The sequence below is a fragment of the Amblyraja radiata genome, chromosome 10 (genome assembly GCF_010909765.2).
Source record: "Amblyraja radiata isolate CabotCenter1 chromosome 10, sAmbRad1.1.pri, whole genome shotgun sequence".
Taxonomy (NCBI): Eukaryota; Metazoa; Chordata; class Chondrichthyes; order Rajiformes; family Rajidae; genus Amblyraja; species Amblyraja radiata.
The window spans coordinates 5,572,908-5,600,215 of NC_045965.1; positions in this window are offsets into that span (position 1 = coordinate 5,572,908).

The following is a 27,308-nucleotide window of genomic DNA, read 5'->3' on the forward strand; positions in this document are numbered from 1 at the left end:
GCCGAAGATAGACACAAAAAGCTGGAATAACTCAGTGGGTCAGGCAGCATCTGTGGAGAAAAGGAATGGGTGACGTTTAGGATTGAGACCCTTCTTCAGACCGAGAGTCAGGGGTGAGGGAAACGAGAGATATGGAAGACATTTGAAAGCAGAGATGCTGTCTGTCCCGCTGAGTTCCTCCAGCCTTTTGTGTCTATCTTTGGTTTTTCATTGATCTTTGACATTGCCCTCCATGGTGAGTAGAGCCTTTTGGTTCCAGAGCCTTTCTGGATTATCCTCCGAGACTTTACTGGAGAACCTACCTGATCTCCCGGTTGCTCAACACTTAATTCCCCTCCCATTCCCACACTGACCTTTCTGTCCTGGGCCTCCCCCATAGTCAGAGTGAGGCCCAGTGGTTTGGGCAATCAAATTGAAATTAGCTTCCTTGAATTTGATGCCAGGAGATCTATTTAAAGAAGATTAAATAATTTAGTGGTTTAGGATGAGCATTGGCTGCAGCTCACTGCATTGATCATAATTAGTAATGTTGGATACATGTAAACATGTATGACTCCAGACGCCTGACATTAGGGTGTTTGGAGGTACCCAGTTGTCTGAGACTGGTTTCACAATTGATGCTAGTCAGAGGGGGGTGATTGTGTGGAAATCTTTGCCACAGAAGGCTGTGGAGGCCATCAATGGATATTTCAAAGGCAGAGATAGATAGATTTTTGTTTAAGAAAGAAACTGCAGATGCTGGAAAAATCGAAGGTAGACAAAATGCTGGAGGAACTCAGCGGGTGAGGCAGCATCTATGGAGGGAAGGAATAGACGACGTTTCATGTCGAGACCCTTCTTCAGACTGACAGAGATAGATAGATTTTTGATTAGTGCAGGTGTCAGGGGTTATGTGGAGAAGGCAGGAGAACTGGATTAGGAGGGAGGGATGGATCAGACATGATTGAATGGCGGAGTGGATTTGATGGGCCGCATGGTCTAATTCTGCTCCTATCACTTATGAACTTATGAATAGCACCTCAAATGTTGCTTGGGCAGCTTACACCCCAGTAGTATGAACATTGACTTCTCTAACTTCAAGTAGCCCTTGCTTTCCCTCACTCTCCAACATTCCCCCTTCCCAGTTCTTCCACTAATCTTACTGTCTCTGGCTATAGAAACATAGAAACATAGAAATTAGGTGCAGGAGTAGGCCATTCGGCCCTTCGAGCCTGCACCGCCATTCAATATGATCATGGCTGATCATCCAACTCAGTATCCCGTACCTGCCTTCTCTCCATACCCTCTGATCCCCTTAGCCACAAGGGCCACATCTAACTCCCTCTTAAATATAGCCAATGAACTGGCCTCGACTACCCTCTGTGGCAGGGAGTTCCAGAAATTCACCACTCTCTGTGTGAAAAAAGTTATTCTCATCTCGGTTTTAAAGGATTTCCCCCTTATCCTTAAGCTGTGACCCCTTGTCCTGGACTTCCCCAACATCGGGAGCAATCTTCCTGCATCTAGCCTGTCCAACCCCTTAAGAATTTTGTAAGTTTCTATAAGATCCCCTCTCAATCTCCTAAATTCTAGTGAGTATAAACCAAGTCTATCCAGTCTTTCTTCATAAGACAGTCCTGACATCCCAGGAATCAGTCTGGTGAACCTTCTCTGCACTCTGTGCAGTTTTATCTCTGTGCCTCCCACTCCCCTGTCATCAGTCTGAACAAGGGTCTCAACCCGAAACGTCACCCATTCCTTCTCTCCAGAGATGCTGCCTGTCCCGCTGTGTTACTCCAACATTTTGTGTCTTTTCTTCGATTCAAAAGACATTTTGACAGGTTCGGATATAGGAAAGGTTGAGAGGGATATGGGCCAAGTGCAGGCAGGTGGGATTAGAGTTTGTACGTTCTCTCTGTGACTGCGTGGGTTTTCTCCGGGTGCTCCGATTTCCTCCCACATTCCAAAGACGTGCAGGTGTGTAGGTTAATTCTGAAAATTGCACCCAGTGAGTAGGGTAGACCTAGTGTACAGGTGATCGCTGGTCAGCGTGTACTTAGTGGGCCGAATGGCCTGTTTCCATGCTGTATCTCTAAAGGAAGCTTCTATGGAATGACAGTGTATCATTTCACCACGTTGAGCAATATTCCCTGTATCCTGGACATCACCACAATCCCATTTACTTGTCCATCATATGTTAACACCTCACCTAACATTGAACCCTCACTCATAAATGACAGGAGCAGAATTAGGCCATTCGGACCATCAGGTCTACTCCACCATTCAATTATGGCTGATCTATCTTTCAGTCTCAACCTCATTCTCCTGCCTTCTCCCTATAACCCCTGACACTCGTTCTAATCAAGAATCTATCTATGTCCGCCTAAAAAATATCCAATTAGTTGGCCTCCACAGCTCCCTGTGGCAATGAATTCCACAGATTCACCTTCGGGCTAAGGACATTCCTCCTCGTCTCCTTCTTAAAGTAATGTCTTTTAATTCTGAGGCTCTGGTCCTCGACTAGTGGTTGTCAAACTTTTTCATCCCGTTTACCCCTGGCAACTTTAATAACACTTATTTAATTTCTCTTATTTATGAACAACTAATGATGAACAGATACCAGAACCAAACACGTCAGTCAATGAGAAAAAATATGTACAAATCCTAGCAATGTTACAAAATTTTGAGATTTTAAAAATCAAGTCTGCAATTTATCAGATAAAGCATATAAAGAAGTTTAATTTGACACCTAATTCACTTTCATATTTTCATTATTAATAATGTTATGGCCATTGTCATACTCGGAAATTAGCATCTTGTTCCCTATTGCTTTTCCATTGACTTAACACAAAAACTGTGATCGAGGACAGTCAAAAGCCCATAAATTTCTTAAAAATGAAGAGAACTGAAAGAAATTTTCAGTTATTATAGATTGAAGCATTCTGAAACAAATATGAAACAATCTTACTTGGATGACCTGAAATTAATGCATATAATTAGTTAGTTACCCAATTGTAGCTAATTACAAAATTCAATTACTAGATCTAAACATCTATCCATTTCTTAAGAAAATATTTTTAAATAGTCTGTCCAAATAACATTCACACAAGAATTCACAATATAACATGATTTTTAAATCTCATTGTCATGAATTTATAGCCCAAATGGAAGGAATTTAGTGTTTACTTCCTGTAAATTAATGGCCATTTTAATCATCTTGCGAGTAGGATTTTGTGTAACGCAATCGTTTGGAACGTTGTGGTTTACGATGAATTTAAACCCCATATCGACAGGAAAAACACTGCCGGTTCATAAGGGGCCTAAATCACCCTTTTCAACATAAAATATGGATTAAGGTAATCCTTAGAAGCACGCTTATATGTAAAATAAACGGCTTTCCTTTAGCTGTCCCGTCCGAGAAATCCGTCCCCGTTGTCGGCATTCACGGCATTAGAAGCAGCTTTTTAGTTTACTCCAGCGCTGAAATAGTCCAACGATTTAAAAAAAGAAATTTCACAGAACGTCCGCCGGAACAATTCTTCAGAGTTAGCTCGCTCCCCGAGAAAATATATCCAGGACAGGCGGTAAAAAACGCATTTTAACCCCTACCCGCCCCTCTAAGGCGCCAAAGTCACGCACACGGCCAGTGATAGAACTGCAGCACCATTGAAGGTAAGTTTTGTAACATAGCTACAAATCCAGAATCAACAAATTTACCCCCGGGTAGGCGAAAATTACCCTCTGGGGGTAAATTTACCCCAGGTTGTGAACCTTGTCCGAGACTCTCCCATGAGTGGAAACCTCCTCTCCACGTCCACGTTGTCCAAACCTTGCACTCTTTGGTGCATTTCAATGAACTCCAGCGAGTACAGGCCCACTGCCATCATAAATGCTCATCATAGGTTAACCCACTCATTCCTGGGATCATTCTCATAAACCTCCTCTGGACCCTCTCCAGAGCTCGCACATTCTTCCTCAGATATGGTGTACAAAATTGCTCACAATACTCCAAATGTGGCCTGACCAGCACCTTATAGAGCCTCAGCATTACATCCCTGTTTTTGTACACTAGCTCTCTTGAAATAAATGCTAGCATTGTGTTTGCCTTCTTTATCACCGATTTGTCGCCGATTATCTTTTTGGGAATCCTGCACCAGAACTCCCAAGTCTCTTTGCACCTCCGATTTCTTGATTCTCACCTCATTTAGAAATTAGTCTATGCCTTTTTTCCCCATTCATCTTTCTCTCAAACTCTGTTTTATACCATCCCTTGAACTCCAGTTTTTAAACATCTGTTCATTATTCACTCGGCACACCGAGTCCACGCTGACCAACGATCACCCGCACGCTAGTTCTATGTTATTCTACATACTCGGGACAATTCAAAGAAGCCAATTAGCATCAGAGCTGCTGCCTCACAGCGCCAGAGATCCGGGTCAGTTTAGTTTATTGTCACGTGTACACTGAAAACAGTGTATACAGTGAAAAGCTTTTTGTTGCGTGCTATCCAGTCAGCGGAAAGACAATACATGATTACAATCGAACCATTTACCGTGTACAGATGTATGATAAGGGAATAATGTTTAGTGCAAGATAAACCCTGTAAAGTCCAATCACGGATAGATCAAGGATCATCAATGAGGTAGATAGTAGTTCAGCACTGCTCTCTGGTTGGGGTAGGATAGTACAGTTGCCAATTGCCTAATAACAGCTGGAAAGAAACTCCCTGAATCTGTGCGTTTTCACACTTCTATATGCTTTGCCTGATGGGAGAGGGGAAAAGAGTGAGTGGCCAGGGAGTGGCTTGTTCTTGATTATGCTGCTGGCCTTGCCGAGGCTGGGAATGTGTTTGATGCTGACCTCGAGTGCTGCCTGTGTGTGTGGAGTTTGCACGTTCTCCCTGTGACCACGTGGCTTCTCCTCGAGGTGTGCGTGTGTGTGGAGTTTGCACATTCTCCCTGTGGCCACGTGGCATCTCCTCCGGGTGTGCGTGTGTGTGTGGAGTTTGCACGTTCACTCTGTGACTGTATGGCTTCTCCTCCGGATGTGTGTGCTGACGGATTGTGCTCCCTACTCGCAGGGTATTTCAAGGGTTGGAGGTCAAGAAGAACAGCTCTCCCACAAAGAGCTGCAAACAACCGAAGTCCCCGCCTAGAGGCAGTTCTGGGGAGACCATGGACTCCGTAGGCATTTCATCATCAGACTACAACTGGAAAATCCAAGAGACCTGCACACCCACCAACACGCCCAACGACACACCCGCTGACATGCCCACCGACATGCCCACCGACAAGCCCACCAACATGCCCACCGACATGCCCACCGACATGCCCACCGACATGCCCACCGACATGCCCACTGACATGCCCACCGACATGCCCACCGACATGCCCACCGACACGCCCGCCGACATGCCCATTGACATGCCCACCGACATGCCCACCGACATGCCCACCGACATGCCCACCGACATGCCCACCGACATGCCCACCGACACACCCGCTGACATGCCCACCGACATGCCCACCGCCATGCCCACCAACTAGGTATGTTACAATACTTACCTTCAGCGGCACTGTAATTCTGCCACTGGCCGTGTGCGCGATTTTGGCGCGTTTGAGGGGGGGGGGGGGGGGGCGGGGTTAAAATGGGGTTTTTTCCCGACCTGGTCCTGAATTATATTTTGTTGGAGTGCAAGATGTTGCTAAAGAATCGTTCCTACGGACGTTCTGTGTGTTTTTTTTAAAAATGTACCCGACAAGTTAATCGCTGGAATGATTTTAAAATCACCTTCTGAAGCCGTTAATGCCGACAACGGGGATGGATATTATGGAGGACCAGTTAAAAGAAAGTAGTTTCTTTTTATGTATAAAAGTGTTTCTTAAGATGTATTTAATTCACATTTTAAGTTGCGAAATGGTGATTTTTCCCTCCGAAGAACCGGCAGTGTATTTGCTGCAGATATGGTTATATGGTTAGATATGGGGGTATAAATTCACCGCAACCTCAACGTTCTAAATGGTCCCGTTCCAGTAAAACCCACTCGCAAGCTGATTTAAATGGCCATTAATTTACAGGTATCAAACATTAAATTCCTTCCATTTGGCCTATAAACCCATGACAATGAGGTATAAAAATTATGTTATATTCTGAATTCTTGTGTGAATGTTATTTGAACACTTAGGCTATTTAAAAATGTTAATCTATTCTTAAGAAATGGATAGATGTTTAGATCTAGTAATTGAATGTTGCAATTAGCTACAATTAGGTAACTAACTAATTATATGCTTTAATTTCAAGTCATCTAAGTAAGATTGTTTCATATTTGTTGCAGAATGCTTCAATCTATAATAACTGAACATTTCTTTCAGTTCTCTTAAATTTTAAGAACGTTATCGGCTTTTAAATGTTCTCAATCACAGCTTTTGTGTTAAGTCAATGAAAAAGCAATAGGGAACAAGATGCCAATTTCCGAGTATGAAAATGGCCAAAATATTTTTAATACTGAAGATATGAAAATGAATTAGGTGTCAAATTAAACTTCTTTTTATGCTTTATCTGATGGGATAAATTAAAGACTTGATTTTTAAAATCTCAAAATTTTGTAACATTGCTACACCAACATGCCCACCGACACGCCCACCGACACGCCCACCGACATGCCCACCGACATGCCCACCGTCATGCCCACCGATATGCCCACCGACATGCCCACCGACATGCCCACCGACACGCCCACCGACACGCCCACCGACACGCCCACCGACATGCCCACCGACACGCCCACCGACAGCCCACCGGCACGCCCACGACATGCCCACCGATATGCCCACCGACATGCTCACTGACACACCCACCGACATGCCCACTGACACGCCCACCGACACGCCCACCGACATGCCCACCGACATGCCCACTGACACACCCACCGACACGCCCACCGACATGCCCACCGAAATGCCCACTGACATGCCCACTGACACACCCACCGACATGCCCACCGACATGCCCACTGACATGCCCACTGACATGCCCACTGACACACCCACCGACATGCCCATTGACACACCCACCGACATGCCCACTGACATGCCCACTGACACGCCCACTGACACGCCCACTGACACACCCACCGACATGCCCACTGACACGCCCACCGACATGCCCACCGACACGCCCACTGACATGACCATCGACATGCCCACTGACCGCAGGCCTGAGGAGTGATTGCATACAACTGGTCAAATAATGGGGTAGCATTTTTATAAGATACACACAAAATACTGGAGTAACTCAGCGGGTCAGGCAGCATCTGTGGAGAGAAGGAATGGGTGATGATTCAGGTCGAGACCCTTCTTCAAACTGAGTCAGGCGAGAGGGAGTCTGAAGATATGGAAGATTAAGGTGTGAAAATGATAGATCAAAGCAGACGATGCAAGCCGAAGCAGAGCATTTTTCTAACACTTGCTTGTTTTCTGGTAACAGGTAAGCCTTATTAAATCCCTTTCAGAAGATCCTCAGTGCCCCCCTCCCTCTCAATACACCTAGCGTCTGAAGTAAATACTTTTTCCCTTCCTCTCCAGGTGACCAACCAAGACAGGTCCCCGTTCATAATCCAGAAAGCCATGATAATGCACAAACTGGAAGGAGATTGGAAGGACTATCAACTTGTCCTGATCCTCTCAGAAGACAGAGGTGAGGAATAAAACATAGGTTCCTTGATGCTGGAAGATGTACAGTCTTCTGCCTAAACTCAATGTGTTGGAGGAGCTCAGCAGATCAAGGTGGTGTAGTGGTAGAGTTGCTGCCTTACAGCGTTAGAGACCCCGGTTCCATCCTGTCTCCAGCAAAGATCCTATAGCGATCAAGATAGATCACTCGATGAAAAAGACGTAGTACGGTGATGGGCAGATTCATTGGTAATTATAGGCCCCATTTCCGTAACCGGCTTCCGTCTCCGCACCAAAGATCTCATAGCGGAGCAAAGGTAACTAGTGCGGAGACTGAAGCCGGTTACGGAAACATCCACGTAGAAATAGTAAGATTAAACAAGAACTTACCAGTTTGAAGTTTGGTCTTTATTTTATGAGGAGTTACGTCGAGGGATTACGTGAAGACCCCGCCAGCAGGCATGCGCGACATTCTTCAAAGCAGCGGTGTGAAATCACAGACAACAGTAGATGAAATAAACATAGTAAGATAAGAAGAACTAGAATACCAGTTGACCTTTATGATACAGGGTGGGCGTGGAGGGCACGTAAATCCCTCGACGTAACTCCTCATAAAATAAAGATCAAACTTCAAACTGGTAAGTTCTCGTTTAATCTTACTATTTTACTTCGGAGTTACGTGAGTGACGACGTGAAGATTTTTAAGATCTGTGATTTCATGCCGTGGAACGAGTCCATGCTTCACTCACTGCCGTAGTCGTCCAAGGGAGGAAATATGTAATCATATTCAGACATAAATCAAATTCAAACAATAACAATTTATTTTAACAAAAAATAATGATCCCTTGGAATAAATTACATTACAGAATTCAAAATTGTTTCTGCAAACACCGCAGGTTTGATCGGTTTTGTAAAGGAGTGATAGCTTGCATGCATGTATAGGTTGCATGCATAAACCATCTACAGGTTTATTATAAAAGAGTTGGAAGGTCTTCTCTCTAGACCATCCTGCTGTAGCCAGGATATGGTCCATAGGCACTTCCATGTCTCTAGCTGCTGGTGTTGCTGCTGCCCTGGTGGAATGAGATTTAAAATGTCAGTATCCACCCCAGCTGCTCCCAAAACCTGTCTGAGCCAACTAGAGATGGTCTGTGCTGATACCCTGCTATGAGGCTGTTTATGGCTGATCCATAGCGCCAATTCACTACCTCTTAAGGTTTTAGTAGACTTAAGATATAGCAGAAGGTGTGTCATAACACACAGTCGGGTATCTGATGGGTATGCCTGGAATTCCAAATTCAGTCCTGATGTTCCTGATCTGTTTTGTTTAACCAACTCCAAAATCCGAAAGTTTATCTTGTCTGTTGAAGCAATCATATTGTCTAATCTCAGTTTATGTAGGGACTGGACCTTTTGAGCTGAGACCAGTGCCATCAGCATAACTGTTTTTAACGTGAGCTTTTTCAGGGACGGGGACATTGCTGGTGACCAACCCCTGAGCAATGTTAATACAACACTGACGTCCCATATCTGGGAGTACCTCGCTCTAGGAGGGTTTGTGTTGTAAATACCCCTCATGCGTTTAGCCACTAGAGGGTGGGATCCCATGGAATGCTGTCCTGGTCCCTGCCACAAATATGCTGACAGGGCACTCCTAGCACAATTGATAGCGCTGTAGCTCAGTCCTTCATCAAAATGAAGGCTGGACAGGAATTCCAGGACATTGGTGACTGTAGCTGTGTTATACACTACACCAGTTCTTGAGCAATACAACTCCCATTTTCTTATGCTCAAGAGATACTGCTTCTTTGTTGACTCTCGCTAGGCCGCCGTGACCATGTTCATGGTCCTGTTCGTCAGCCCCAGATCCAGCAATGGTCTCTTTAGATTCTGCAAATCAACAGATTGATCCTGCCATGGCATGGGTGACTCTCGCCCATTACAGGATGGACCAAAAGGTCTGGTCGTTTAGCAATGGACATATATGATTCCGAGACCATGTCGAGGTGCACAGGGAACCATGGCTGTGTAGGCCAATCGGGTACTACCAAAATACCTGATGCTGAGTCCATTTGTATTTTGCGTAGTACCCGACTGATGAGGCAGAAGTGGGAAAAAGCATAGAAAAACAATTTTCCCCAGTCCAGCGAGAAACCGTCCATCGCTGCTGCCCCAGGGTCTGGTTCCCAAGCGAAATATGTTGGTAACTGGTGATTGAGTCTAGATGCAAAGAGATCGATATCTGATGTTCTATATCGCATATTAATATCAGCAAATACTTTGTGATCCAACATCCATTCAGTGTTGTCATTAAATTTTCGTGACCTGGTGTCTGCCACTGTATTAAGCTTACCTGGTAGGTAAGTTGCTGATAGCCAAATATGTCTGTTGACACACCATTGCCAGATTGTATTGGCCAGATTGTCACATGATATCGATTTTATTCCACCCAGATGATTAATATATGCCACCACTGTGGTATTATCAATTTGTAGGTGGACATGCAAATGGTGCATTGTTGAACTGTATGCTTTTAGCCCATAAAACGCACCCAACATCTCTAAATAATTTATACCCAGTGTTCGTAGTAACGATGATTCCTGTATGTTCCATCTACCACCAATACTGGATATAGTGTTAGTAGCTCCCCAGCCGTGATCGCTGGCATCAGTTTGTAATGTGAATGATGGGTAACTAATAATGATGGAGCTGGAACTATGCCAAATATTTTGCTTCCACCATTGTAAGTCCGAGATCGCTTTGGCTGGTAATTGCATAGGTCGATCAAAATTACCTGCATGTCATTTTAGTGCTTGCACCTTTGCCCTTTGTAAATTTTGATAATGCAAAGGTCCAAACTGTGTAGCTGGAAATGCTGCTACTAGTTTCCCAATTACTCTTGCCACCTGTCGAATGGATGGTTGACTCGTGACAACCATTTGTTACAGGCTTCCATCAAGTCAGCTGCTTCATTCTTTGGCAATGTTACAGACATGTGGATAGTATCAATTGTGAATCCCAGTAGTCCATCGTTGTGGATGGCGTCAACTTAGATTTATCTGGATGAATGACGTTTGGTAGCTAAGACTGCTGACTTAGCTAGTTCCAAGGTTTTCCCCACAATTAATATATCATCAAGATATGCCATGACAATATGTTTTTGTTACCTGAGTATTACCAAGGCAGTTTTAATATCTTGGTAAATAGTCTTGGGGCTGATGTTAATCCATTAGGCAACGCTTTATACTGCCACCATTGCCCCATCCAGTTAAATTTTAGGTATCTGCAATGATCCTTCTGTATAGGTACCGAATAGTATGCATCTTTTAGATCGATGCAAGCCATGAAGTAACCTTCGGAAATCAATTGCTTGGCAGTAACAAATGTTTCCATTTTGAAATGAATATACTTTACAAAGTTATGCAGTTTTGTTACGTCAATGATGATGAGACATCCACCATCTTTTATAGTTTACGTGAATATGTTGGATACAAATTCTAGAGAGTCATGTTCCGAACTCTCTATTACTCCTTTGGCATATAACCTCCCCAGTTCTGCATGTCCTTCCAATTTTTCCTGTTGTGAGAGTACAAACTCTTGGTTAGGCACATGTTGAACTGGGGGCATGTCTTTTTGGATGAACTCAATTTCATATCCCTGAATACTTTGTCGTATATAATTATCAGTAGTAATAGACCTCCATGCCTCCCAAAACAGGTGTAACCTTCCCCCTGTTAGTACAGAACCTACACCTTTTTATGTTCTGGAAGGAACCAGACCCACCTCCTCCATGGTTACCGGTGGCACATTCCCTTCTTTGGCTTCTGCTTCTTCTACGGATGAGGCGCCGGAGTGCGGGGTTGGCACATTTTCCATGAGGGTCACTCTGGGCCTTGGCCTAAAAAAGACCTTTGTGGTTGCTGCGTGGCCCTCATGCTTTCACCAGCATCCTGGTGTCGATGCCTGCTGGTGGATGCATAGGATTGCTGCCATCTAGGGTGTGTGGTCTTGCTCGTTCCTGATGATGCCCTCATGAGCCCGACGGCTTTAGCCTCTTCATCAAGCTCTTTGACTTGCTTTGACAAATTTCCCCCAAATAGCAGTATTTGTGGTTTTGTTGCAGCTGTTTTACACAACCCTGCAAATTTGGGGTTTAGTGCAGGTTTTACTGTGGAGTCACGTGAGTGACTACATGAAGAAGGCCGTCATCCCACTTGGTGCGTCGTTACGTTGACTCGCTTTGCGCAAACGAGCCGACTGGCGGCAGCATTCGCGCTGTCCAGCAGTAAGTTTTAACCAACAAGGTAAGTTTTTAAACTTACCTCTGGAATTGGTTTTTGGTTTGCAGGAAACTCGTTTTCAGAGTTTGCCTGCTGAATTGGGGGCGGTCAGGACGGGCCGCGGGTAAAACTATGGACCGCGGGAACCCCAGTCACGGATAGGGAATCCCGGTCATGACCTCAGGGATACCCGTAAATGGACCGCGGGACCCGCTACGGAGACCGCGGTAGTGCGAGTAGCAGGTTACGGTCGAAATTCGCCTCTCGAATCGCTGGCAGTGGAACCAGCAGCGTCGGACTGGTGCCGACATCAACCAAAACAGCCATTCAAGGTTAGTTATAAAAAATATATCTCCACTCTGCGGAGGGGAGCATAGGGAAGATGCCCATTCATTTAAACATAATGGGCCAGAAGTACCTAGGCAAACCCAATTGGAGGGTTAGCCACTATATTCTTTCTCTCTCTCTGAGGAAGGGAGCACAAGGAGAAAGCCCACAAACAAGTCGGGCCAGGAGGATTCCAGATGGAGAGGATTCAAAAGGAACAGCGCTATTAGGGTGACATTGGAGGGCGAAATCCAGGTAATGAAACCAGTGCCGAATCCTCTCTTCAGGTAAGACCAGAAGAACGAAGCTAAAGCTGTCGGACTGATCAAGGTAACAACGACGAGCAAAGCTTCATCAGTAGGCGACAACACACCCCACACCTCCATAGGGGGTAAACGGTTCACTGAAACCGGTGGTAGCTTGAAAGCTGGGCACGGGAATATGACCAAAGTCGTCTTTCAAGGCAGATTCAGAGTTATGGCCAGAATTGTCTTCAAGGCAGGCTTAGTATGATGAGGGTTCAGACCTAGAACCAAGCAGGGGTCAGGAGAAGATGGAATCCACACTCCCTACCAGTCCTACTCCCCTATCGAGGAGAGAAAAGGAACCCGCATCAGCGGCCTTTGGGCTTACCACAAGACCACCGGTAGCCATGGAGGTAGGTGGGTCTGGGTTTACCGAAACAAAGGATTGTGGACCAGTTACATGTTGGTAATCTTACTCTTGTGTTTTTGTTCAAAATGACAATGAAAAACAACATGAGTTTCAGATCTGGTTTAAAAAAAACCCAGATAATAACATGTGATTACTTTTACTGCACACATACATAGGTTCCAAGCAGACTTGGAATTGGGACCGGAGTTGTCTTCGAGGCAGGCCCAGTATTATGGGCAGGATTGCCTTTCAGGATTGGTGACAGATGGAGGATGTCACTTCATCCAGGTTTAACTCATATGTGCAGTACAGATTTTCAGAATAGTAAATTTTGTTACAGTCTAACAACTGTTTTATAGGAGCTATATGGCAAAGGTATCAAAGGTATCAAAGGTATTTTATTGGTCACATTCACATACACCTAGGTGTAGTGAAGTGAAATGCTTCTTGCCATTTTGCAGCACATAAAGAAGGAATACAGACATAACATTAATAAGAGTTTTAAACATAAAGAACATCCCCCCACAATGGTTCCCATTATGAGGGAAGGCACAAAGTCCAGTCCCCAACCCCAGTTCACCCATAGTCGGGCCCATTGAGGCCTCCACAGTTGCCTCTACGGAGGCCCGATGTTCCAGGCCGTTCTCGCCGGGTGATGTTGCTCCGGCGTCGGGAGAGTCCTCTCAGCGGCTTGGGAACCCTGGAATGGCCGCTTCCGTACTGGAGGCCGCGGCTTCCAAAGCCAACAAGGCCGCGCCGGTTGGAGCTCCACAACTGGCGATCTCATCTAGAGATCCCAGGCTCCCAGTGTAAAGTCAGCACCGCCGCCCGCAGCTGGTCGCTCCACAGTCCCGCAGCTCCGCGATGTTTTCCTCAGTGATCTTCAGCTCACCGGAGCTCCAGCGCGGCGACCCGGGCAAGGCATCGCCCGCTCCGCGATAGCGCTCCAGCCGAGGTTCTGGGCGGTCCCCGACAGGAAACGCCGCTCCAGGCCCGCTGGTAGGCTGCGAGGACGGGTCGAAGCTGCAGCCAGGAGAAAAGCTGCCTCTCCGACCAGGTAGGGATCCTGAAAGGTAGTTTCCGCCTTCCCCCCACATAAAAAAGGCTAGACCTCCAAACAAAACACTTAACTAACTAAAATAAAAAATAAAAAGATGAAAAGACAGACAGCTGTTGGCTGGGCAGCCGTGCACAGGACAGCGCCCCCTACTGTCCTCAATGCATCATGCATGCATCAATCTCAAAGATGCATGCTATGCAGTTTCCCATTCATTGGAATCACCAGAGATATTTGAAATTTACCTGGATGGTGCAATAATAATAGTAAAAGCGTTGCAAAATAGGCTAACTACAGTTCCCAGGTTTATTTACCAAATTTCCAAACGGAGCTTGGGCTGCTCAGAGCTCAAGAACATTAGTTATCATTTATCTGGAATGATGTTAAACGCTGGGTTTTGCTAAAAATTAACTGTTATAGGCCCAAACTATATTTGAAGAATCAGGGTCCCACCCATCCAGTTAAATTTAAGTTGATACCAATCAGAGCTACTGATTATTGGGATCAGCATTTAACAATCAACTAACAAGTTGATGTTAAAGCCTTGGAGTAAGAGATGCAATTAACAGAAGCCTGTAACAACCTCGTTGGTTATTAAGCAGCTTTCTATTCATCAAGATGTAGTTGACAATATAGCAGCTGTGTATCAGCGGTACAAATTGGGCTTTGCATTACCTGAAGTTAAAACATGCAAAGAATTAACCTCTCTAGTACCATATAGGTCATTACTAATAAATAGAGCCAGGATGTTTAGGCACTAAAAATCTCTAAAATAAGCAGGCAAAAAGGCATAATAAAATTACAAAAAGGCACGAAAAAGGTATTTATTGACAAAAAAGGCATCAAGACGCAATTATTTCCATGACCAAAATATGGTTTAAAATGATAATATAAAGGTATACTACATTAAATTACCAAAGTTGCCTGGTTGCACATAACTACGAGCATTTTTATCAAATTATCTGGTGTTAAACTATGCCGTCTGTCAGACAGAATGTGCTTCAGTTGTGAAAAACTTCTTTCTACCCCAGCTAAGGCCACTGGTACATACCTGAAACAAGCTACAAACTCTACATTCATGTTGATATCTTGTGCATTACAACTACCTTTGGGAACTTTAGCTATGTTTTATTTCTTCAAGATCTTTGTTAGCTAAAATCACTCTCTCACATTTTCCTTGTATGTCTTTCCCTACATCGCCAGAAACTTTAAGTAAAAAGTACAGCAAGTGAAGATGTAAACAACTGAGCAATAGTTGTGCTCTTTGACTTCTCCAATACTTCTGATGTTCTAAGATAAATGGTTGACCTGCCTCCAGTGTACCGATGACCACATTGGCAACATATCTCCCCACAGCATCAATTGTCTCGTCTATTGAGATCCATATTTTGTTGCGTGCAACTTCGTCTCTAATTTTCTGCACAACAATGTTGAAGTATCTGTCAACATAATTTTTCTATAATGATGACTCGCTCGGTATATGTTCCTCTGTGTATTTCTCTAAAAAACCTCTGAGAGATTTGTTTTCCAATTTCCACAGTGCAATTCCAGCATCAATGAATGCTTTGCCCAGATCACTTGAAAACTCAGATTTGCGACTGGAGCCAGCAGTAAATGTTGTGGGGAGACAAGCTTGCGTATTTCCTACCTACAGTTTCTCTGCCGCCGACTTGTGTTTAGCTGTCTGTACGTGCTGGGGGACAAAATATTTCTTCTCATGATTCACTGCTTTCTCATATGCTTTGCAAAACAGCACACAGTTGGCTGTAGAAAATATATCACTCCCGTACACTCTCACCAAATTTTTTAAAAGGCGTTGACTAGACTTTAGACATTTTGACGCTTGCAGGGGTAGATCCTACAGGAGCAGGGATGCAGACCTCTACAGGCAGGCCAAGTATAAGCTGAGAAGAGGAATCAGAGCTGCCAAGGAAAGGCACTCTGAGAAGTTGAGGAGCAAGTTCTCAGCAAATGACTCTTCTTCAGTGTGGAATGACTTGCAAGCAATCACAAGCTACAAGAGGAAAAACCCCCGCTCCTTGGACAATTGTCAGCTGACCAACGACCTGAACGAGTTCTACTGCAGGTGCGATAAACAGAAACTTAACCCTGATATCCCCCACAACCCCTCCCCAACCAACACTGCACCACCCACTCACAGCCTGACTCCAGTTTGAAAAGACTAGATCCTTCCCCACCTACTCCTCCCCAATTACCACTTCACACCTATTTAAAGCATGACTCCAGTCTGCAAAGACTGGACCCTTTCCCACGCACCCCTCTCCAATCACCACTTCACACCCACTTACAGCCGGGTTTCGCCCCGGTGGTGTAAATTTTCTTGTAGGTTACGTTAAAATGGCAAAAAAAAAGGCTGATTTAGGCACTCATGAAAAAGGCATTATCTTCCTGAAATCATCAAAAAAGGCATGAAAAGGCGCTTATGGCATTTATGGCAAAATCCTGGCTCTACTAATAAACCTATGCTATTCTCAGCTGAAGCTACCGAAATCACGATGGTGGCAGTATTCAGCATTGCTCCAGTATTTTTGGTTGGGTATACTTAGTATTACAAATTGATGCTAGTGCTCAAAGATGAGAAGTATGGTATGCCATCTCCAGTTACGGAGGCGGATGCGGGTTGCATAAGTTACCAATTTTCAGTAATTGGTATCAACTACTTATAACTCGGTGCATTCTATACGTTAAAGGTTATTGTAAGAATCTGCATGCTCAACTCCAAGTTGATACACTATGGGGGTGGCATGTGTTAGTCACATGGGTGCTATGAAGTTAAATATCCTGTGATATTTACCTAATCTTATTTTGAAACTACTGTCTCATGTGAAATCTATGAAACACAGGATGGATGTTTTACTACAAAGTATATAATGTCATTTTGGCTCGATGGAACATCGAATATCGATATATTTACATACAGGCTTATTTACCAGCTGCAAAACATGTGGCATATAGTGGCAAAAGATACATTATCGCCACTTGGTGGAGGAATTATTGCATGTGTGTTTTCTCCATTCTGCCTCATCAGTGGGGTTTTGCAATTTATCCAGCAAGACACCGCTTCAGGCCTCAATCTGCCTGACTGACATATGCAGCCATGGTTCCCGCTAATATAGGGAATTATATAGAACCTATATGGTTATTCAAAGCATAAAACTTGCTGGTACAGCCTGTGACTCGGGAGACCAGCGTCTGCATGATACATCAAGTCATTGACTTGAAGACTCCGAGACGATTTTCTGCGCTGCGGGTTGTCAGACAAATCCGTGGAGTGCTCACTGCAGAATGCAGGATAGCACCAAAAGAGGCAGGACATCTCCACTTCAACAGATGGGAAACGGTTTTAGCTGAATACACATGTTACATGCTATACAGCATGAATAACTGATGTCCTAGAGTTCATTTTCATATGAGTCTTTGACAATTCTCAGTTACAGTGCCATTAAACGGTGCAAACGTGCTTCTCATCATATTTGCGGCAGCAAGTGGAACCCATTCTGTCGGGCCTCACCCTCTGATATCCAGAATTATATAGGATATCTTAACACAGGTTCTCCCAGGCCCAGTAACATGGGAGTATGGGACATGACGTAATGTTAACATTACTTCAGCAGGGGGCTCCAGCCACATCCTTATCTCAAGCCGGCTCTCAAAAGGTAATAATCCTCATTGCACTGGCCTCAGTGCAACGGGTCCAGTCACAACATAAATTACGACTGGACAGGGTGGTTACATATGTTAATAACATAATATATTATGTTTTGATCTAATAAACCAGAGCTAAGCAGGCGTGAGGTACATACAGCTTCATGGCATACCCAATGGACCTTCGGGAATGTGAGGTCACACATTCACAACAATACGTCTAGATCACTTAGAGCCATAAGGCTCCAAACGAAACAATGTTTTATGGAAGAAATATATATATATAAATTTGATAAGAAGTTTAGTTCTACCATCTTCAGGTGGTAAAACGGGAGTTTGGCGAATGCAGGAGTCAATACTAATATTTTAACATGCACTCCACCGGGGCAGCTACCACATCAGCTCATAGGATAATGTACGTTTCCTTTGGACCACATCCTAGCAGCTGCAGGATGGTCAAACGAACATACTTTATCAACTTTTAATACAACCCGTTGCCAAATCGGGGGTATTTGCCAACTCCATTTTTTGACTCTGTTAATAGTTTCCTCTGGATGAAAGGGGTCGCTATTAATTTCATTGGATGATCAAGCATCAGCATAACAAACCAAGTCATGTCTGAATGCATGAATCTTTTTTCACTCATCCATGGTCACTTCAAGCAGTGTGTTAGGCATGGATTCAGTTCCGGCGTGAAATCACAGAGCTTTGAAATCTTCACGTAGTCACTCACGTGACTCGGAAGTAAAATAGTCAGATTAAACGAGAACTTATCACTTTGAAGTTTGATCTTGATTTTATGAGGAGTTACGATGAGTGATTACGTGCCCACCGCTCCCACCCTCATATTATCAAGGTCATACGGTAATTCCAGTTCTCAAAATCTTACTATGTTCATGGTCAACTACTTGTTTCTGTGATTCCATACCGCTGCTTTGAAGTATGACGCGCCAAGTGGGATGACGGCCTTCTTCACGTAATCGCTCATCGTACTATCGGATTATACTCATCGGATTATACCCGAGATAGACACAAAATGCTGGAGGAACTCAGCGGGATGGGCAGTATACAGTGGCTTGCAAAAGTATTCATACCCCTTGAACTTTTCCACATTTTGTCACGTTACAACCACAAACGTAAATGTATTTTATTGGGATTTTATGTGATAGACCAACTCAAAGTGGCGCAAAATTGTGAAGTGGAAGGAAAATGATACATGGTTTTCAAATTTTTTTACAAATAAGAAACTGAAAAGTGTGGCGTGCAAAAGTATTCAGCCCCCCTGAGTCAATACTTTGTAGAACCACCTTTCACTGCAATTACAGCTGTAAGTTTTTTGGGGTATGTCTCTACCAGCTTTGCACATCTAGTGACTGAAATTTGTGCCCATTCTTCTTTGCAAAATAGCTCAAGCTCAGTCAGATTGGATGGAGAGCGTCTATGAACAGCAATTTTCAAGTCTTGCCAGAGATTCTCAATTGGATTTAGGTCTGGACTTTGACTGGGCCATTCTAACACATGAATATGCTTTGATCTAAACCATTCCATTGTAGCTCTGGCTGTATGTTTAGGGTTGTTGTCCTGCTGGAAGGTGAACCTCTGCCCCAGTCTCAAGTCTTTTGCAGACTCTAACAGGTTTTCTTCCCAGATTGCCCTGTATTTGGCTCCATCCATCTTCCCATCAACTCTGACCAGCTTCCCTGTCCCTGCTGAAGAAAAGCATCCCCACAGCATGATGCTGCCACCACCATGTTTCACAGTGGGGATGGTGTGGTCAGGGTGATGTGCAGTGTTAGTTTTCCGCCACACATAGCGTTTTGCATTTAGGCCAAAAACTTCAATTTTGGTCTCATCTGACCAGAGCACCTTCCTCCACATGTTTGCTGTGTCCCCCACATGGCTTGTGGCAAACTGCAAACGGGACTTCTTATGGCTTTTTTTCAACAATGGCTTTCTTCTTGCCACTCTTCCATAAAGGCCCGATTTGTGGAGTGCACGACTAATAGTTGTCCTGTGGACAGATTCTCCCACCTGAGCTGTGGATCTCTGCAGCTCCTCCAGAGTTACCATGGGCCTTGGCTGCTTCTCTGATCAATGCTCTCCTTGCCCGGCCTGTCAGTTTAGGTGGACGGCCATGCCTTGGTAGGTTTGCAGTTGTGCCATATTCTTTCCATTTTCGGATGATGGATTGAACAGTGCTCCGTGAGATGTTCAAAGCTTGGGCTATTTTTTTATAACCTAACCCTGCTTTAAACTTCTCCACAACTTTATCCCTGACCTGTCTGGTGTGTTCCTTGGGCTTCATGATGCTGTTTGTTCACTAATGTTCTCTAAAAAACCTCTGAGGCCTTCACAGAACAGCTGTATTTATACTGAGATTAGATTACACACAAGTGGACTCTATTTACTAATTAGGTGACTTCTGAAGGCAATTGGTTGCACTGGATTTTATTTAGGGGTATCAGAGTAAAGGGGGCTGAATACTTTTGCACGCCACACTTTTCAGTTTTTTATTTGTAAAAAGATTTGAAAACCATGTATCATTTTCCTTTCACTTCACAATTATGCGCCACTTTGTGTTGGTCTATCACATAAAATCCCAATAAAATACATTTACGTTTGTGGTTGTAATGTGACAAAATGTGGAAAAGTTCAAGGGGTATGAATACTTTTGCAAGCCACTGTATCTGGAGAAAAAGGGATGGGTGACGTTTTGGAAACCTTCTTCAGTGTGATGAGGGGGAGAGAGAGGGAAAATTGCTTAATTGTCTGACTGATGTTGCTTGTCGGACAGAGCATAAAACACAGAACAATGTTCGTCTCAGGAACGGGCCCTTCGACCCATAAGTCATAGGAGCAGAATTAGGCCATTCAGCCCATCGGGTCTGCTCCGCCATTCAGACCCAGCTGATCTATCTTTCCGTCTCAACCTCAATCTCCTGCCTTTTCCCCACAATCAAGCTCTCAAGGTCAAGTATGCCTTATTGTGATATGTCCCGAAACGGAACAATGAAATTCTTATTTGCAACAGTACAACAGGTATGTAAACATAGTACCCTGTAAAATCCGTAATCAACAACTAAAAAAGCTCAGTATACAGTGTATATGGATATAAAAATCTAGATAAACAATAATAGTGTAAAGTCAGAAACATTGTCCCCAAGTCTATGTAGTTCAAAGCTTATTTGGAGGTTGTAGTGTTTAATAGACTGATGGCTGTAGGGAAGAGGCTGCTTCTGAACCTGGACGTTACAGTTATCAGGCTCAGCTGTTTTTCTACATTTAAATATACCCAATGACCTGGTCTCAGCCATCTGTGGCAATGAATTCCACAGATTCACCATCCTCAGAGTGCAGATGATGGAGCTGAGAAGGAATTTCTTTAGCCAGAACTAGGCGAATCTGTGGAATTCATTGCCACTGACGATGATAGAGGCCAAGTCACTGGGTATTTTAAAAATGGAGATGGATAAGTTTAGTTTTGAGATACAGCGTGGAAACTGGCCATTTGGCCCACCGAGTCTGTGCCAACCAGTGATCACCCATAAACTAGTTCTACCCTACACACCAGGAACAATTTACAGAAGACAATTAACCTACAAACCTGTACGTCTTTGGGATGTGGGAGGTAACTGGAGCACTCGGAGAAAACCCATGTGGTCACAGGGAGAACGTGCAAACTCCGTACAAACAGCACCCGTAGTCAGGATCGAACCCGGGTCTTTGGCGCAGTAAGATGTCAACTCTACCGCTGTGCCGCCCCTGGTTCTTGATTAGGAAGGACACCAATAGTTATGGGGAAAAGGCAGGAGAATGGGGTTGAGAGCGAAAAATCGATCAGCCATGATCGAATGGCGAAGTACTCGATGGGCCGAATGGCCTAATTCTGTTCCTGTCATGATGCCAAGTTCATCTAATCTCTACCCACACATGATCCATATCTCTCCATTCCCTGCACTTGCAAGAGCCTATCTAAAACCCTCTTAAACACCACTATTGTATATAAAACCCTGGCAATTATCGACTTACCCTAGTGGCAGACAGTCTGAGTGAAATTTGAGCTGATTCCAACCTCCTACACAGCCGTATTGGAAAGTAGCTTGAACGGAAGTTACAAGATACATTATAATACCATTCAGGACAGGGTGTCTGGGAGTTTGGTCGGTTGTTCAGAAATACTAAACCATTCACAGGCACGATTCTTTGCTAATGTTCCTTTGTCCTCGTTGCTCAAGCGTCAAGAGTGTTTAATTGTCGAATGTGTCGACTATGGAAGCATAACAGGCCTATAAACAGAATGCACCGAGTTTAGTTTAGAGATACAGTGCAGAACAGGCCCTTTGGTCCATCGAGTCTGCATCAACCTGCAATCCCCACACATTAACACTTTCCCACTCACACTAGGGACAATTTTACATTTACACCAAGCCAATTAACCTACAAACTTGTACATCTTTGGAGTGAGGGAGGAAACTGAAGATCTTGGAGAAAACCCACGCAGTCACAGGGAGAACATACAAACTCAGTGCAGACAAGCACCCATAGTCAGGATCGAACCTGGGTCTCTGGTACCGTAACACAGTAGCTTTATGCCACTGTGCCGCCCTACATAAAAATTATCAAACAATTCAAAAAGCTGAAGTTCAGGGTTCAACCAAAGAATATGTCCACAGACATTCATAGCAGTGACATTAGTGTTCAGGAGTCTGATGGTTGTTGGGAAGAAGCTGTTCTTGAACCTAAGATAGATACAAAATGCTGGAGTTACTCAGCAGGACAGGCAGCATCTCTGAAGAGAAGGATTAGGTGATGTTTCGGGTTGAGACACTTCTTCAGACTGATGTCAGGGGAGAGGGAGATACATAAATAATGAAGTGTAAGGTGCAAAAACAGGACAAAGGGGATGAAGTACAAGGGAAATGTAGAATAGATCATTGTTAGCTGGGAAAAGGTAACAACAAAGCAAACAGATAAAATGTAGTTGGAGACAGTCAGACTGGTCGGAGAACTGGGAAGGGGGAGGGATGGAGAGAGAGGAGAACCAATAGACAATAGACAATAGATAATAGGCGCAGGAGTAGGTTATGCGGCCCTTCCAGCCAGCACCGCCATTCAATGTGATCATGGCTGATCATCCCCAATACCCCGTTCCTGCCATCTCCCCATATCCCCTGACTCCGCTATTTTTAAGAGCCCCATCTAGCTCTCTCTTGAAAGCATCCAGAGAACCTGCCTCTGAGGCAGAGAATTCCACAGACTCACAACTCTCTGTGCGAAAAAGTGTCTCCTCGTCTCCGTTCTAAATGGCTTACTCCTTATTCTTAAACTGTGGCCCCTGGTTCTGGACTCCCCCCAACATCAGGAACATGTTTCCTGCCTCTAGCGTGTCCAAACCCTTAACAATCTTATATGTTTCAATGAGAAACCCTCTCATCCTTCTAAACTCCAGAGTGTACAAGCCCAGCTGCTCCATTCTCTCAGCATATGACAGTCCGCCGTCCCGGGAATTAACCTTGTAAACCTACGCTGCACTCCCTCAATAGCAAGAATGTCCTTCCTCAAATTAGGGGACAAAAATTGCACACAATACTCCGGGTGTGGTCTCACAACTGTACAACTGCAGAAGGACCACTTTGCTCCTATATTCGATTCCTCTTGTTATAAAGGCCAACATGCCATTCGCTTTCTTCACTGTACCTGCATGCTTACTTTCATAGATTGATGTACAAGGACCCCCACATCCCGTTGTACTTCCCCTTTTCCGAACTTGACTTAGATAGTAATCTGCCTTCCTGTTTTTGCTACCAATGTGGATAACCTCACATTTATCCGCATTAAACTTCATCTGCCATGCATCTGCCCACTCCCCCAACCTGTCCAAGTCACCCTGCATTCTCATAGCATCCTCCTCACAGTTCACACTGCCACCCAGCTTTGTGTCATCTGCAAATTTGCTAATGTTACTTTGAATCCCTTCATCCAAATCATTGATGTATATTGTAAATAGCTGCGGTCCCAGCACCGAGCCTTGTGGTACCCCACTAGTCACTGCCTGCCATTCTGAAAGGGACCCGTTAATCCCTACACTATGTTTCCTTAGGGTTACGAAGTTAGAGAAGTCAATGTTCATACTGCTGAGTGACCTGAAAAGTCACCTATTCCTTCTCTCCAGAGATGCTCCCTGTCCCGTTGAGTTACTCCAGCATTTTGTGTCTATCTTCGGTTTAAACCAACATCTGCAATTCTTTCCTTCACTGTTCTTGAACCTGGTGCTTGTGGTTTTCAGACTCCTGTACCTTCTTGCCGATGGGCTGAATGGCCTATTTCTGCTCTGATCATTTATGAATTTACTCTGCGTAAAAGACACTGCATTCACATTATCCATTCCTCTCATGATCTTATACACATGCTGTGGAAGAAATTAATTTAGAGGGAAATTAAAGGGAACTGAAAAGCGGAAACTTTGCAAGTTTGCTTCAAGAGATTTTATTGCTTGATATCATGGGGAGATGGCGATGGTTAACTGCTCACCAGGTCTCTGACTTTACAGCAGAATTAGCCGACAGTTATACTGTGCAGTAAACAACTTCTGTTTTTTGCTAGATACAACTATATGAAAATATACCATCTACTACTACATGGGTACCAATTATTTCATTAGTTTTGTGGGCCTGTCCCACTTAGACGATTTTTTAGGCAACTACAGGCGACAAGTTTGTCGCCACATGTTCACCGATGGTCGCCGGGAGTAGTCTTCTCAGTTGCGCAAAAAATCGTAGCGTCTTTCTGGTTGGCGCTAAATTTTCAACATGTTGACATTTTTTTGGAGATAGTGTATTTGACGCCAATGAGCGTAGCTTGACTTCTCCTGACGTGGGCGTTGTCGTAGTTGTCGCCAGGATGACGTAGGTTGTCGCCGTTTTTCGGCAACCTGCTATGACTATGACAGTCATCGGCAGTTGCCTAAAAAATCACCAAGTGGGACAGGCCCATTAACATACTTTTTTCTTATGTCAATCTTATTCAACAACAGATGGTTAATACAAGTCATCTTGACATTATTCTATCTCACCTTTTAGTCACACCGTGCCACCATCCCCTGTCCGAGCCAAGCATAAGCCCCCCATTTACTGCAATGTATCTATAGTACTAGTGGTACAGGGAGATGGTGGTCTACTGTAACACACTGCTGAGAGAAACAAGCTTTATAGCCTTGGGCGATTTCAACCACAGCTGTCTAACAAAAGAACTTCCTAACTACACTCAGCAAGTTACATGCCCGAGCAGAGAAAACAATACATTGGATCATTGTTACACTAACATCACTGGCGCTTACCGTGCCTTTCCTCGTGCTCCACTGGGTAGATCCGATCATGTAATGCTGCTGCTCATCCCCGCATACAAACAAAAACTGAAATCCATCAAGCCCAAAACAATAACCGTTAAGTCCTGGTCAGAGGATGTCATCGAAACGTTAAGGGGATGTTTTGAATGTACTGACTGGGACCTCTTCCTCGACGCATCCGGCAACAACATCGACGTGTACACTGACGTGGTGACGTCATACGTCCGCTTCTGTGAAGAACTGTGCGTCCCCTACAAAACTGTCACAATACCCAGCAATGGTAAACCCTGGTTCAACAAGCACATACAACTTCTTCGCAAAAAGAAAAATGCAGCCTACACCAACGGTAACAAGGTTCAGTATAAATCAGCAAAATATGAACTCAGGTCTGCAATTCGGAAAGCAAAATTAGCTTATTCAAACAAATTGGAACAACAACTCAAAACCCACAATTCAAGAGAAGTCTGGAAACATCTACAGAAGATGACGGACTACAAAAAACGTCCTGTTCCCATCCCAGACGAGGATCCTGATTTACCGGAAAAGCTGAACACTTTTTATGCACGTTTTGACAATGCCACCCCGCCATCCATGCCTCCCCCCCCACCTAACTCAGCACCATTCACCATCTCTGAGGAGGTGGTTAGGGCGGCCTTCAAAAATCTTAATAAAAGAAAAGCGGCAGGGCCTGACAACCTCAGCCCCGCTGCTCTCAACCACTGTGCAGCTCAGCTGGCCCCTGTGTTCACCTCCATCTTTAACACCTCCCTCAGCCAATGCAGAGTCCCGCAGTGTTTTAAATCATCCATTATCATCCCTGTGCCCAAGTCCTCCAAGGTGAGCTGCCTGAACGATTATAGACCTGTGGCATTAACATCAGTCGCCATGAAGGCCTTTGAGCACATAGTCCTCACCCATCTCAAAACCCACACTGCCCCCATCATGGACCCTTTCCAATTTGCATATAGGGCCAACCGGTCTGTTGAGGATGCTATCAACTTAGCTCTTCACTATTCCCTTCGTCATCTGGAATCACCGAACACCTATGCACGCATCCTGTTTATAGATTTTAGCTCGGCCTTTAATACTATACACCCGATTAAACTCTACAATAAAATGTTGGACATGAGCATCCACCCAGCCATGTGCCATTGGATTCTACACTTTCTAACAAACAGACAGCAAAGAGTCAAGGTGGGTGAAAAACTCTCCAGCCCTTTGACTCTCAACATAGGAGCCCCCCAAGGGTGCGTTCTGTCACCCCAGCTCTTCTCACTTTACACCAACAACCTCACATCCCAATGCAGCTCAGTTAAAATTTTTAAATATGCAGACGACACAACAATAATTGGCCTAATCTCAGACAACAAAGAATCACAATACCATCTAACAGTCGATAGCGCAGTCAAATGGTGCGCAGACAACAACCTTCAGCTTAATACTTCAAAAACCTTAGAAATCATCATAGATTTTAGACGCAATCAAAACCACAAACCCCCGGTCCATGTCAACTCTCACCCCATAACCTCCACGAACTCATTTAAGTTTCTAGGCACCTATATCTCCAATAATCTAAAATGGCACATCAATGCAGACCACGTCATCAAGAAAGGTCAACAACGTCTATATTTCCTCAGACAGCTCAAAAAGTTCAGAGTTGATAAACACCTCCTGGTCCGTTTCTATCAATCAATCATTGAAAGCATCATCACCTCCTCAATCACAGTCTGGTACGGTAACACCGATAGTCACTCACTACACAGAATACAACGCATTGTCTCCAAGGCCTCCAGGATCATCAACTCCCCCCTCCCCTCAATCCATTCAAGTTATCTCCAACGTACCTCACAACGGGCAAAAAAGATCATCTCGGACCACTCCCATCCAGCAAATCACCTTTTTCAGTCTCTCCCTTCGGGGAGGCGCCTCAGGTCACTTGCTACTAAAACCACCCGCTTTAAAAACAGTTTCTTCCCCTCAGCAATAAGAACTCTCAATTCTGTCCAATAATCAGACAATAATATGACTTTTGATGTATACAGTGTCTTGTCTATGGTCTTTGTTTGTTCTTTTGCACTATGTATTGTTGGTGAGATTTGTGATTTGTGATGTGGTATGGATGCACTTTATTACAGTGATCTGTGTTATTAGTGGTATGTAACAAAAGCAGTGTACCATCATGTACCGAACCCAAATACAACCAACCCTGGTTGCGTGGCAATTAAAGATTCTATTCTATTCTATTCTATTCTTCCTTATCTCCATCTACTATTTCATATTTACATTTACCATCCACCCTTCAACACATTCCTAGATAAGAGGTAAACCAT